The sequence below is a fragment of the Rhopilema esculentum genome, chromosome 7 (genome assembly GCF_057945365.1).
Source record: "Rhopilema esculentum isolate cy_ngs chromosome 7, ASM5794536v1, whole genome shotgun sequence".
Classification (NCBI taxonomy): domain Eukaryota; kingdom Metazoa; phylum Cnidaria; class Scyphozoa; order Rhizostomeae; family Rhizostomatidae; genus Rhopilema; species Rhopilema esculentum.
Window position 1 is genome coordinate 6,359,759 of NC_142821.1, and position 14,084 is coordinate 6,373,842.

The 14,084-nt window shown below is 35.7% G+C and overlaps 1 protein-coding gene across 2 annotated transcripts in view; it reads left to right on the top strand.

The window, feature by feature from the left end:
• Window positions 1-493: 493 nt before the first annotated feature.
• The window catches only part of LOC135683231 (LIM/homeobox protein Lhx1), a 30,530-nt gene continuing 16,939 nt past the window's right edge, over window positions 494-14,084 (top strand). Inside the window, exon 1 of one of the 2 annotated variants that reach the window (XM_065198437.2) lies at window positions 494-791. The gene's annotated coding sequence lies outside the window, so the exon portion shown is untranslated. Of the gene's footprint in view, window positions 792-2,010; window positions 2,835-14,084 lie in introns of those variants that run through there. The other variant, XM_065198436.2, reaches the window with a different exon arrangement.

Sequence of the window (14,084 nt, forward strand, 5' to 3'; positions counted from 1 at the left end):
TCAAAACAGTAGAATTTTCAAAACAGTAGAATTTTCAAAACAGTAGAATTTTCAAAGTAGTAGAATTTTCAAAAAAGTAGAATTTTCAAAGTAGTAGAATTTTTAAAACAGTACAATTTTCAAAGTAGTAGAATTTTCAAAAAAGTAGAATTTTCAAAGTAGTAGAATTTTCAAAACAGTAGAATTTTCAAAGTAGTAGAATTTTCAAAACAGTAGAATTTTCAAAGTAGTAGAATTTTCAAAACAGTAGAATTTTCAAAGTAGTAGAATTTTCAAAACAGTAGAATTTTCAAAGTAGTAGAATTTTCAAAACAGTAGAATTTTCAAAGTAGTAGAATTTTCAAAACAGTAGAATTTTCAAAGTAGTAGAATTTTCAAAACAGTAGAATTTTCAAAGTAGTAGAATTTTCAAAACAGTAGAATTTTCAAAGTAGTAGAATTTTCAAAACAGTAGAATTTTCAAAGTAGTAGAATCTTCAAAACAGTAGAATTTTCAAAACAGTAGAATTTTCAAAACAGTAGAATTTTCAAAGTAGTAGAATTTTCAAAACAATTGAATGTGAGATATAGTGCCTTTTTTAGTGGGATTACTATTGCTATCTCTGATAAGGCATCGTTTGATGAGGAAACAGAGAATTATTCACCCTTTCATTGAAAACACTGTTAGCATCGTTTATCAACTGCTTGTTGAAGATCAGTTACAAAAACTTTCTAACTTTGTGGTCGTAGAAAAAGTCATAGCCTCTTTATCTTTCTTTCTCAGAAATTTGCCGTAAAAGATTGGCGGGAAGGTAAATCTATTATTCAATTTCTTCAATAGTTAAATATTTACTAATTTGAGGGGGTAACATGTGCAATGCAATGGACTTTTCGTTGTACGATTTTCATCGCATTTTCACGTTCTATTCATTATGATAATTAGGGTCACAAAATAAGTACAGTACAGTAAAGAGAACAGAATTTTTTTGGAGGCTTGTCAAATATTTTGAAATGCAGTAAGTTTTTGTTAAATGCTCTTATTGCTGGACTTGTGCTGATACTTGAATCCCTCCTTAAATGCAATGATTTTTATAATCTGTACTGATGTAGCTGTGCTATTTTCCTGTTCGAATGACACTCGAAGCCAGGGTGGTAAGATTCGGGGGGGGGGGGAGACGAGTTGAGCGAGGGAAAATGGCACCAACACCCTTAGGACCCCGAAAAACCCGATCAAAACTTTCACATCGAAAAAATCGTCAACATAGTCTTAATCTCAAAATAATGCGAAGAATAGCTGATTGGGGCAGTTTCGTACATTGCTTGGCCAGCAGCGTTGTTCTTGCCATCTGATAGCGCCTCGTTTAATGAGATTGCTTATAGCAACTGTCATTCGCAAGTTTCCTATTGTTTATTCTACAATTACCATCAATGGATGCTCTGTTAGAACAGCTGTTTCTGCCTGCATTTTGTTTATAGTTCAAAATAAACACTTTGCCGTTTTGTTTTCCATCATTGATATAAATTTGTCGACGCCAGCTAAAAGGCACTCAGTATTGATGTTATAAATCAAAGGTTTTTGTTGATAACTTATCACCTTCACACAAATTCTTACAAGAAAAGAGACGGTAAATAGTGTTTTGAAGAGTTAAAGTGCACTTACACCATTTTAAGAGTAATCTCAGGAAAGACGTGGTATAATTGCCGAGACTGAGACTATGTCGCCACGTTTTATAAAGGAAAAGAAATCTTTTAAGAGCTGAACATTTCTGCTCACGTGATTTTCTAAAGAAGCAGTTCAATCAATATTAGATGTACGATATGAAACAGTCATTCACTACATAACAAAAAATTCACGGAGAAGCCAAGACAGAACCTTTAAAGCACGGTCATACAGAAAATGAGTTGATATTTTGTAAACAGTAGGCACCTGACGATGATCAGAATTCACTTTCCCTTTAATTTAACCAGTTTAATTATTTAAATTTGCAAAATCATGAAAGATCCCCCCCCCCCCCCATTTTCAAAATCTTGACGTTTCCTGTTTAATGTCAAATTTTCCTTTTTATTACAAACTATTAAAAAAGCTTAAAAATGGGCTTTTGTTGTTAAGATTTTTCTTGTAGCTGTGAAGCTAGCAGCGAGGCTAGCAGTGTGTGATACAGATTCTTTGTGTATCACACACAATTGCTCTGCTATTGGACTATATTAGTGCCTCTCTTTGACATCTTTTCCACGGCTGTGACATATAATGGAAATCAGTTTCAAGCGTGTTTAATTCCTTTGAAAGAAGTTCAGGAACAAAGCAATACGACAACGAGAATCCAATGTAATATAATAAAATTTTCAAAATAAATTAAATTTAACGAATACTAAGTATTATCATTCATTGCAGAATCGGAGAATCCGGCGGACAGCCTACCCTGCGGTTCTTCCTTCTTAACACATTTAATTCTTTTGCCTAAGGTTTTCAGCCAGCTAGCACTTAGCATACAAAACTATCATTAGTGCGTTAAATAAAACGCAAGCTCTAACAGAACTGTCAACTGTAGATTTCTATTGTTGCTGCTAGTTCAAATATATAGTATAGCATTTGCCAATTGAATTGACCTTTCCTCTTCTAACCCAAAGCAAATAGGGTGCAAAACTGCTAAATTTTGTCAGTCTGTATGTTTTGAACAAATAAAAGTCTGTCGTTTTGTTTGGTCAGAACAGCAGCTGAAGAACGAAGACACATTATAGATTCTTAGGTAGAAATAAATGTTTGTCAAATGGCTCGTCTATGAAAGAGCGATTTTTGTGTTCACAATTGCTCAAGAGCCTTCTTCAAGTCAATCGATTTCTCAAGGGCACGTCAGGTACGTTTACCTTGTTCATTTCTGTACTGCTTTAGCGTTTTCTACTGTACACCTTTTATTGCACTTATTGTAAGGATCCTTGACCCTCTACAGCCAGCTTTTTAGCAGCACTACACGCACAAAAATGGACACTGGTGAAGGCCCTCAATTTATAAGAATGATTATAAGGACACTCTGTCAGTCGTTTTCACTTAGTCCAGACATTATTCTCGACCTATGATAACGGTGGGGTCAGAATGTGTCCGTAACAACAGCACTTTTCAGGGAGATTTTCCTAAGCATCTACAACTGAACCTTGAACAACAGCTCTCATCTTTAAAATATGTTTCTTTATTACTGGGAACTCACAATTATTCGATTCAATCAGCCTCACCGTCTAATTTCCACTTCAGAGGACATCCTCCACAGATGACCAGGCAGGCGTTTTAATGAAATAATTTATCTTCCACTGTACTTGAACAACGACACTGGCTGTTCTACAACTTTTCCCACGCGACTGTAGATAGCAACGAAGCCTTGTTGTATATGTGACGCTATGTCTGCCTTTTGCAGTGTCTAAACGTCTCATATAAAACGATAAGCATTAATTAAATTGCTACACGGTTTTGACTTTAAGACACATTAGTTTTTGTGATATATGTTAGCTGTTTCTGTGACAACAATTATCAAATAAGCGATCCGATAACATGTATCTTAACCGTATAACATCTATTGATACGCTATAAAGGGAGGACACACGACTTCTTTATGTTTTCACGCATGGGCTCTCGAGGTACAAAATTTTAGGATACTGGCCTATTGTGTTTCCAAACTTCTGTATTGACAATCTTTTTGCCAGATTGGGTGTTTCGACGATTTAATCAGCTCTAGACTTTAGCCCCTGACCCCCTCTTTCGAACGTCTGTGTCTAGGTCATTTTGAGTATAGAAACTGAATAAAAAGCTTTGAAATGCTGAAGTTTCATTGTAACTCGATTCGTAATGCTTTGATGCAAAAAGATCAAGTTGCCTTCATGTGACAGATTCTATCCGTATTTTGTTTTACAATTTCCCCCTTATAGTTTTTCAACAGCATTAATGATTTTGTTGCAAAAAGTCAGATCAAAATATAAATGGTGAAAAATGTGTTGTTTATAGAGAGCCTAACAATTTTGGAAATTCCTTGTTCATTTTTATGTTTTAGCGTTTCCTTTTCCCACCTCCAATGTCCTTCGAAAATCCCCTAGCAGTATGACTCAAATCAAACTTTAATTTTGGTAAACACGTAATGTGATCACTCCCATTTTTGATAAATTCGCAGTTAAATTTCGATATGCAGTTTTTTAGCACCACTCTGTCCGAAGTCAAGCACTAGGGGTGTAGTGCTAGAAGGGCTCAGGGGACTGAGCCCCCCTTGCTGATGCTGAAAATTAGCTGCTTTTGCTATTGTTTTTTTACAACATTTTGTGCAAGATCCCCTCTTGATCTTTAGTTAGCACTACACCACTGTCAAGCACTATTTGGAATTTGTTTAAATTTGATTTTAATCACAACAGATTCAAGGGTGAAATTTCAGTGTACTGACACCAGAGATTGAGTATTGTTTGAGCGGAGAAATACTGGGATTGAGGAATTACCCCTTCAAAATGGAAAAGTTTCATACCAGACCCTAATAACTGTACATTTCGCAAGCCTACGCCAAGGCTACTTTTCTTTCAACTGTTACCTCTGTCTTGATAATATTTTTCATACGGTCTTGCTGTCTAGCCATAGGTGCTCTTCTCGTATGAATAGCATACAATGTATTTGTCAACTGTGCTTCTTAAATAATTTACCAGAGCACAGCTGACCATATGGTCTCTTCTCAGCTCTTTCTTGTATGTTTCCCTTCATATCCAGACTTAATCAGATCAAAACAGAGTCGGATATTTTCCTGCTACTTTTGCCGTTATCGTTGCCGTTATCTTTGTCGTTATCGTTGCCGTTGAAATTTATCTTCACTGTTATTGTTGCCCCTATGAAACCGTATATGGCTCATTAAATTAATAAGTCCACCTGTTAAAGCTATTCCGAATTTCTGTGCATTAGCTCAATTTATTTCGATTTTGATGTGAAAGTGCCTTATGTCCAACCAATAGTAAGACTGTCAACAATTCTCATCAACTAAGCCTTAGCTACTAATGTTTTTTAGTTTGAATGTTCAACAGAAAAATAATTAAAGTCAATATAAGTAGCTTCTTTCAATGTACGGAGAGCCTGTTTTCAAGAATCTCTGCTAGGACCGATGCTATTCATTATTTTGCTTTGCTGTACAATATATTTGTTTATATCCTCCTCACTCTTGAACAAATTAAATGTCCAGGTAACATTATTACAGTCTTGTTTGCCTTTCTACAGGCAAATTATTTTCAATGCTCAGAGACTAGTTTTGATCAAAGTGTTGTATTACTTTTCCTTCAAATATCAGAGCCTCGCTATCACTTCACCGGTACTTTTACAAGGGCATGTGTGTATGTGCGGTTTCGCAAAGCTGTTATAGTTGTTACCAATTAATTTTAACCAGTGTTTTCCATCGGTTTTCTAGAATTTAACGATAAAAGCGATAATTTTGAATTTGGGATTTCGAGCAAGCCAGCGTATCTTTGACCCATCTACACTTGATTGTATTTCGCTTATTGTTAATTTGTTAATTGTTCATATCTAAATCAGAGAGTATGTGGATTTGCGCTATCAGAGCGTCAGTCATCATAAACATTTGCGACCTCTTAAGAAACCGAACAATTCATCACTTTTTCTTGTCAGTCTCAAAAAACCTCCACTTGAATGGTTATGAACAGTTCCTCGTTGCATCTAGTCGGAGAGATATTTGCATGCAATCTTCATCAAGAGATGACTTTTGCAATTTGAAGAAACCTGAAATTTGGAATTCATTCTGTGACATAATTTTTGTTGATGAAAAAAGATCTGACATTCGCTGTTGCATTCTCCATGGGCTATAAACTTCCATCTGCTTCTATTGATAAAAATGTAGTGAAATTTCCTCTTAACACAGCATGAAGTCTAAAGGATTTTATATGTCTCCCTCCAAGAAACATCAAATTTTCCAATGATTGCAAAAATTTTCTCTTAAATTACATTAGCACTTTATTCAAACTTTTCAATGGGGATCTCATTTTAACGTATAGTGTCTAAATTTTTTTAATTAAATTTTGTTATACAAATTTCTCAATTTGCGCTCAAAAACGCTTAAATGAAGTGCGGTAACAGAAAATCGTGAATTTTTACAAGAATGCTGATTTACTTAAATTGTTTGCAAAGTATTGCATTTCCTATTGCATGCAATTAGCCTGCAATGCGCAAACTACTTTGCTCAAATTCTAAATACATGCCAGTTTCCTTCCACATTCTATAATATTGGTAGATATCATTGCTGAAATGCCAAAAATGTAGAATAATGCATGCAACTTTAAACCTCGATGTGCAGTCTTAAAGTGTCGAGTACTCGCGACTTTGAAAGTCAATAGGAGATATTTAATGTGTAGAGTTGGATATCAATTTAAATGTTTCATCAGGATTTTCCTTTTCCTTTTCTTAATCATGTTACGGATGATTACTTGAATGCACCGTTGCCTTGTGGTGCGAGCTTTACCAAGTTTATTGAAAGAAGGAAGATTTAGGATTTTTTTACAATGCAACAACTGTAATGTTTTCTACATCTATTATTATAGTTATCATATCTAAATTTATAACCGAATGTAGTATGATAGAACAAGAAAAACAGTGAAGATTTGGAACTGTTACATATGTGGCAAGAATCAAAACTATTTCTCCCAACATTGGATAGATATGCAGAAAATCCCTAACATGGTCGTCTTACATACTAATTTTGCTTAATTTTTCATAATGCTCCAATAATTACATTATCTTCAAGATAAAATTCCTTGCAAGATTCAAGTTCTTGTATGCAGATGTCTGGAAAGAATTTAAATGGTGACATAAATTGAGAAATGTGAATTTTCTCTCCACTTAGCAAAATTTTCGGTTCAAAATTCATTTTCTAAAATTTTCTTTATTCTACGTATTAAGTACAACCTGTCCCTGAAATAGTAAACCTAGTAATAATTTTAAAAGCGGTATAAATACCCAGATTGGATCAGTTGCTATTTTTGTAGCAAATATAAGTTCCATTTCTGAAAGTCTCATGTACGATTTTGAAGATGCGAATATCGTCTTTAGGCATATTCTGATAAGTTATACTACGTTCTAAATAGCCCTTGTGGTAGCTAGCTGTTGAAATTAACCGTGAAAATGGTGAAATTTACGAAATGTTATCTACTTGAACTGTATGACACACAAACACTATAATTTGACTGCAGTAAGCATTCTTCACGGGGCTATCAAAAATCTGCAAAAGTTACTGCATATTCCGAATCAGTCGTGCTTTTCTTAAATTTTGCCATATTCAGGAGATTGAAGAGATTGAATTAAAAATTTATTTTCTCATTTGATTAAGCATTTCATAGCTCCGTAAGGACCATAATGAAATCTTGGTAGGAGGCAAGGTAAATCTGGCATGAAGCTGGCTTTTTCACTGGATGCCTTTTCGAAAATCCAATCCCTTAATCAAAAGCAACGAAATTAGAGAAAGAACAAAAATGATACGAAATGCTCAAACAGGTGTTGCATTTAGAATTAAAAGCATTGGCAACTGGATGTTTTCTTTTCAAGCAAAGAATATTTTATTGGGATTAATTTCTTTGAATTTACGCGTGCTTGGTAAAAATTTCATAATAATCCATGGCAACCTGGTTGCTTCAAATACCATCTACAGTATTTGGGAAAAACTATCCTTGATGTATCCAAGAAGTGCATCCAGCAGGTAGATGACAAACAAGTTTCATAGAAACTTTTGCTACCTTAACCTCGAGTCTATGAGAACTTTCTTTTATATCACCTCCACAAAATAAAAAACCACTTTAGACCAACAATATTTATTCATAATTGTAGCCCTGTCCTTTCTTACTGGTTAAAATATGTCTTTTTCATGTTTTTATAAAGGAGAATATTCTCATAAAAAAAGGAAATCCTTAATTTTGCCCTTAAGAAGAGTATTTCTCCATTATTCGTGCGCAATAGCCAAGCCAATTACAATGAACCCTTTGGATTGCGTTAATTACATCTTTAGAAACGATAGTTGAATGATTGACACCGTTGCATGATAAGTAATAGAAGTTTCCCGTTACCTAGATACATGAAAACGAGAAATAGACTGCAACTTGAGCCTTGAGGAAACCTAAAATTTTTATTTTAAATTCTAAATGAAATGTCATTCATAATCCAAGAATCATTTCTGTGCGAAATGCAACTCGAGCCATCCGTTCTTGCGCAAGTTTGATGTTATCTCGCACTTTTTTGGCCCTTTATCTGCGTTCCAGGTCAAATTGTATCATATGCAAATTGTATTTCTTTTGTTGATGTTTTCAAACAGGTAAAATCATAAATCAAGCTACAAAGAAGTAGTGGCTGCAAAATGTAACACTTTTGTTGGGAGGACATTTTTGATACAAAAACGAAATTTGGATAAAAATTATCCCTGAATATGGAATTTGCAGACATTTTTGATTCTCTAAGATCAGTGTACAATGTAAATTCCATGTCGTTAGGTTCTGTGTTCACAAAGCTCCATGATTTCGTTTCAATTTTTGGTAGCACCAATGTTTATTGCAATCTTACTATGCAACCTGATCAAAGCTTTTTAAAAGCGCAATTTATCTTTTTCTACTACTGTCTCCTATTTACATGGTTTCCACCCATATTACACTTCTCACAAGAGAGGTTTTGAGCATAAGCTTCTTATCAATTACAATCAGTAGAGACTTATGGACTTATTCATAAGTGATCATCTGTTTTCAAAAGTGGTTCGAGAATACAATGGAAATACCTCTATTGAGATTTAAACTAGAGAAAAATAAACATTAACAGAAAGCCTTTTCTTGGCACTATGGAAATTCGCATTTAGAAGCATTAATTCTAGTTTCGCTAAAATGCCACACTCTGTTTTGAAAAATTGAATGCAGACAATAATCCGCAGATTTATTTCGATGCACGGTCTTTGGTTTTGGATTTGTATTGTCTATAAGGTCTGATTCTTATCAGCCAGCTATCAGGTGAATTGTGATTTCTCAGAATGCTGTCTTATTAGATTTCATGTTTCATCGGTCGTAGTCTGTTCTCAAAAGAACTTGCGTCGGAGAGATTTTGCGATGCGATTACTCACTCATATTCGTGGTGAAACTTGTTCATTGTTCATTGTTCTTGAAAAATTGTTCATTATTCTCATTGAAAATGTAAAAATATGATAAAAAGTAGCAATGATGTATTAGCATACTTCTAATAATTAAAAGATCTCAGGATTAATTGTACCTAAATGTGGCGGTATCTCTAATCGAGGGGCAATTTATTTTAGCGTATCAACTAAAACAAAAGGAACGTCTAGGGATTTACCTTTAGAACAATTGGATGTCCATCAAAGGTATACGAGATTTCCATGGAATGATTTGCCCCACGTCTGTTATGGTATCAGAATATATTCCCTGAAATGATGGATTTGGAGCTGGACCATATAGCTCCATGGGTATCTCCTGCACCTTTGGGGACATCCTATTGTCCTATCTGAAAATCCCTAGAAAATCCTTGTTTTTGCTGAAATCTCGTTCGTTACTTGCAAGAGTAAAATTGCCTCTCACTTCTAGGATCTCAGAAGAAATAATACACGCTTTTTGTCCATTGTGAGGCCCCAGAAACCAGACTAAGTATAATAGCTAATTGCACCTCCAACCCGCTCCTTTTCAGCCTGATGAGGCTGTTTATTTCATTGACCAATGATCGCTCTTTTTTGATTATGTTACTTTATGTCATTGGCAAATAATGATTTCACGTGCATATATCTGCTTGATCTTCAGCAAAACGTACGCAAGTTATACGCCTTCTCGTTTTTTGTTGCTTTCTTTACAGTCAACAATACGTCCACTATATTCACAAGCCTACAAAAGATATTCCGTAAGATTGCCAAACAACTGTTTATACGTAAGAGCAATGTTGATCCTGCCCTTTGTTAATTCTATATTCTTAAAGAATACTGCAAAACTTTGGTTTAAACTATAGCCAAATATCCCAAATTTTATTTGTTGAATCTCCCTTCCTCAGAATAAACGCATTTCAGACTATGTTTTTTCAAAGCTAATTTTTAAACAGAGCTAACGGAATTTGTACCAGCAAATTTGACAGATTAGTACACAGTTCGGCAGTCTAGCAATGGATCTTTTTCTAAGCTTCTGCAGATGCCTAGCTAAAGATCCTTGCTTTTGCTGTGTTACACGTTCCAAACATCCAATTTCTTCAAAATAGCAATAAACCAATAAAGCTACCAGCACTAACGCAGAAACAAGCAAAGGTATTACACAGTTTGGCGTGAAAAGCAATGAGATGACGCTCAGTACTTTCGTGATGAAAAGGAACGCTTAGCGCCAAATTCTATTTATCCATCAGTAAAGGCCTAACTGTGGTGGAAATCTCTCACTAAGTTTTTCATAAAGAATACTTAATTGGAATGTAAGCTGTTATTGAGGCAAAAATGTAAGATAACTTGTGCAAATGGTGTTTCCTATTCGCACCCAGTGCTTCTAAAGTAAACTGTTCTTATAGCTATTAGAGGTATGCACAGGTGGTATGCGCAGGTGCATCCTCGTGTATGTGATTTCTTCCCAGGACATGTTCAAAAAGAGATTCATAAGGGGTTTCGGAGCTCTCGACACGACATACTGTACTTTCTGAAAAACAATATACCTAAAGGAGAATATTGATAAACATATAATTCCAAGTTAAGGTAGTGCAGCTTAGCCTGCCAGTGTTGTAGAAGAGGTGGCAGGAGGAGACCGGCCCATTTTTTAATGACATTTTCTTCTGCATTTTGAAATATTCTCTGTAAGAGCCGTTAGTCTTCTATTCTTTACTGCACCCTTAACTTTAAAGAAACGTAGGTAACGGAAAGTTTGACGCATAGACGTAGGTAGCCTTTCAGAAGTAGGAGGGGCACATGTAGGCCAAAAGGGGCACCTCTGTGAGCTGCAACCAGGTATTTTACGTCTATTTTTCTGAAAAGTAGAAAGCACATGCCTCTGGTTCCTACGTCTAGGGTTTGACGCGAATGTTTTCAGTATGAGCCAAACAAACAATTTAAAACGCGACCCATAAAAAGATACTGTAAAATGGCAGTTCTTCTAAGCTTTTTTCATCCTCAGTCTTCAAAGCGCTTGTTCGAATTAGTAAAAGAAAAAAACAAGGATGACAGTGATGCGTCCAAAAGTCTTCTTATTTGGCACCTATTCGACTACCGACAATAAAATATTTTGTATTATATAGAGCTAAAAACCGTAAACGTTGGTCTGCTGACTCATTTAAGAAGGTTAATTTCTGTGCCACAAGCTGCTGAATCCACTAAGCAAAACAAATATGACGGTGCGAAATTCGTTGTGTTCACCTGGAAGTTTTTCGTTTTCTGCAAGTTGCTAGTTTTTCCGGGCTGTGAACAACTGCTATAACTGTACGTTCAGTGCCATAGATAGGGAAAAAAAGGAGGAGTTCAAGCATTAATGACAGGGGCATGAATTACTTCCAAGGGTGTAACTTGAGTGCAGATCACTCAGTTCCAGGAACATAAGGGGCATAAGATTATGAAAAGGCCCGTTTCAAAGATTCTCCCGATGTTTCTTTATAATTATACTAGTCTATTTCAGTGGTGGCGCCAGGGAAGGGCTAGGGGGGCTACAGCCCATCCGTCGGAAGCATCTAGCCCCCCCCTCCCATCGGAGGAAGTTTTAGGTTATTTTCGGAGCAAATTTGACAAAATAACGTACGAAAACTGCTTATTTTAGTCATTTTAGCCCCCCTGTCGGAAGCTCCAACCCCTCTGTCGGAAGATTTCTGGCGTCACCTCTGGTCTATTTATTTACGTATCTTCATCAATGAACTTAGATCACACAACCTTAAAAAGAATCGTTGAATAACTCTTAATATGCATGAAATGTTAAACATGATACGAAATTGCTGAGGTATGGCCACATGTGCACAGGTTTTTTCCCAATCAAATCACAAAAACTAAATAACAGTAATCTGTTAGCAAACAGCAAAATATTAATTGGCCATCTTTCTCCCAATTGTTAACACATTTAAATGAGTTTGCATTTTCAGAAGTATTTTCTGGTGCTTTTACAGAGTGTGCGATCAAAAGTCAAAAATTTGAAAACATATTTTGTGACTCTTAAGAACTCCTCTTTCTCTTTTGTTTAGAGAACTGACTAGGTTTTCATATGAAACATGTTGTTACCCATCAGAATATATTGAATCTAGACAGGTTGACAAACTTTTGTGTTAGTTACCATCATTGTCTTTGATGCCTAAATAGTATACTTTCCCAATGGTTATTTTTTAAACCAGTAAGGCATTCATTCTACTGCGAAGGAGACTGTGATGCGGTCCCGTCATACAGTAGAAACGCGCATCAAAGAACCTAGGTTTTTTTCTGGCAGCCTGAATAGGTTCTTAATTAACAGGCTGCTATTCTAAATTCCAGTCTAAAAGGTTCTTAACAAGGTTCTTATATACGTAAAGACCTTGCACACATTAACAATGTTTTCTACCGCAAGAATTCTAATGGACACATTCAAACCAGCTTGGTTTTGCATGTTAAATTCAACCAATAAAATGGATTTGTGTTGTCAGGTTGTCCAATTAGAATGCAACATAGCTACCATTACCTGATTTACTCTAAGCTGGTTTAGTTTGCCAGTGTGAGTAGGGTGTAAAAATACAATTCTAAAAACCCTTTTTTATATATATAAGAGCTTTTTTATATATATAAGAGCCTGTCAGTCTCTTAGGGGTTCTTAATTATGGGGTTGAAAAGATTAAATATAAGCCTCAAGGTTCTTATAGAAACAGGTTCTTTTATGCGGGTTTCTACTGTAATCGTACACTATGTCACTGTTAGATTGATACACGATCTATCTAAAACGCAGCAAACTTATTTCTTCAATCTTGCAAATGTGGAATCAATGCCTATAGGTTTTTTCAAAGATAAAACGCTGTCCTCGTCCTTGATTCATGAATAAAATGTTTTGCACTATCTTAAGAATCCTAAAAGGATTTTTTTCAACAGTTTTCAAGAGTTTTCCTTAGTTCGAGATCACAGAAGAATTTTCTTAGAGGGCGGGGGGCAGTTTTGTGAACCCCTTCTTGGCCCTAGCTGGCTTTCGACGCCCCTGATTCCAGTCGATATGAAATTTCAACTGTCTCGGAAACTTCTACATGCAGTATTGTTTTTTATACTTAAATTTCTTCTGACTTTGCATTTTATAGAATTTGCACTTGTTTTCTTTATACTTTTGTGCAAAAATAAAAATATCTAATGCAGGGGAATTTTTTACCAATGATAGTTTCGGACGCCTATGCCCTTGAGGCTTATTGTTCTCTCAAATGAGGCGTATTAATTAAGTCAAGACCCTCTCCTCCAATCCTATAGTCTTTACATGCTAGATTGGGCGGCTTCCCTTCTCCATTCGAGTGAAATCAATCGATTGTAGTTCAATTTGGCTGCTGAAATTTAGACAATAACGACCTTCTCTCTGGAGGTTCTACCTCAATATGCGGTAAGCTCTTGTTGCTCTAGTAACATTGTTCCGAAGATTTCACCGAGACAGACTTCTCACACTATTTGGTAGGTCTTTCTACCATAACTTTGTTGTATTTTTACATGGCGCTCGAAGAGATATCCCCTTTTTGTATTGATTTTAGAATATCTCTGGCACCTTACCACTGACCTCAAAAAAGACTGAATTGAGCTTCTCCAGCCCAGCGTTGATTCCACATTGCAGCGTCCATCTTGAGACCTCGCCGTGTTGTATGAGACTATTGTGCAATCATTTTGGTTTTAGTTCAACTTGCTTTTTCATAGCCAAATTCAAAGTAACCGTTAAAACAAAAACTTGCAGCACTTGTAAGTGGCATTAAACATTTTTGCCGTGGTATTAAGCTTAGGTAACGGAGAATCCACTGTTCTCTTTTTTCCTAGGCCTGTTGTCTCTAAGAATATTTAAGAATTTGATGATTAATGCACAATTTAAGGCGCAAAACTGTGTGTGCTACATTTTAACAAGTGGCAGCCCAAAGCTTTAGGCGCGAGAGGTCTCACGAAGGAAAGATTCGATCGCTTCCT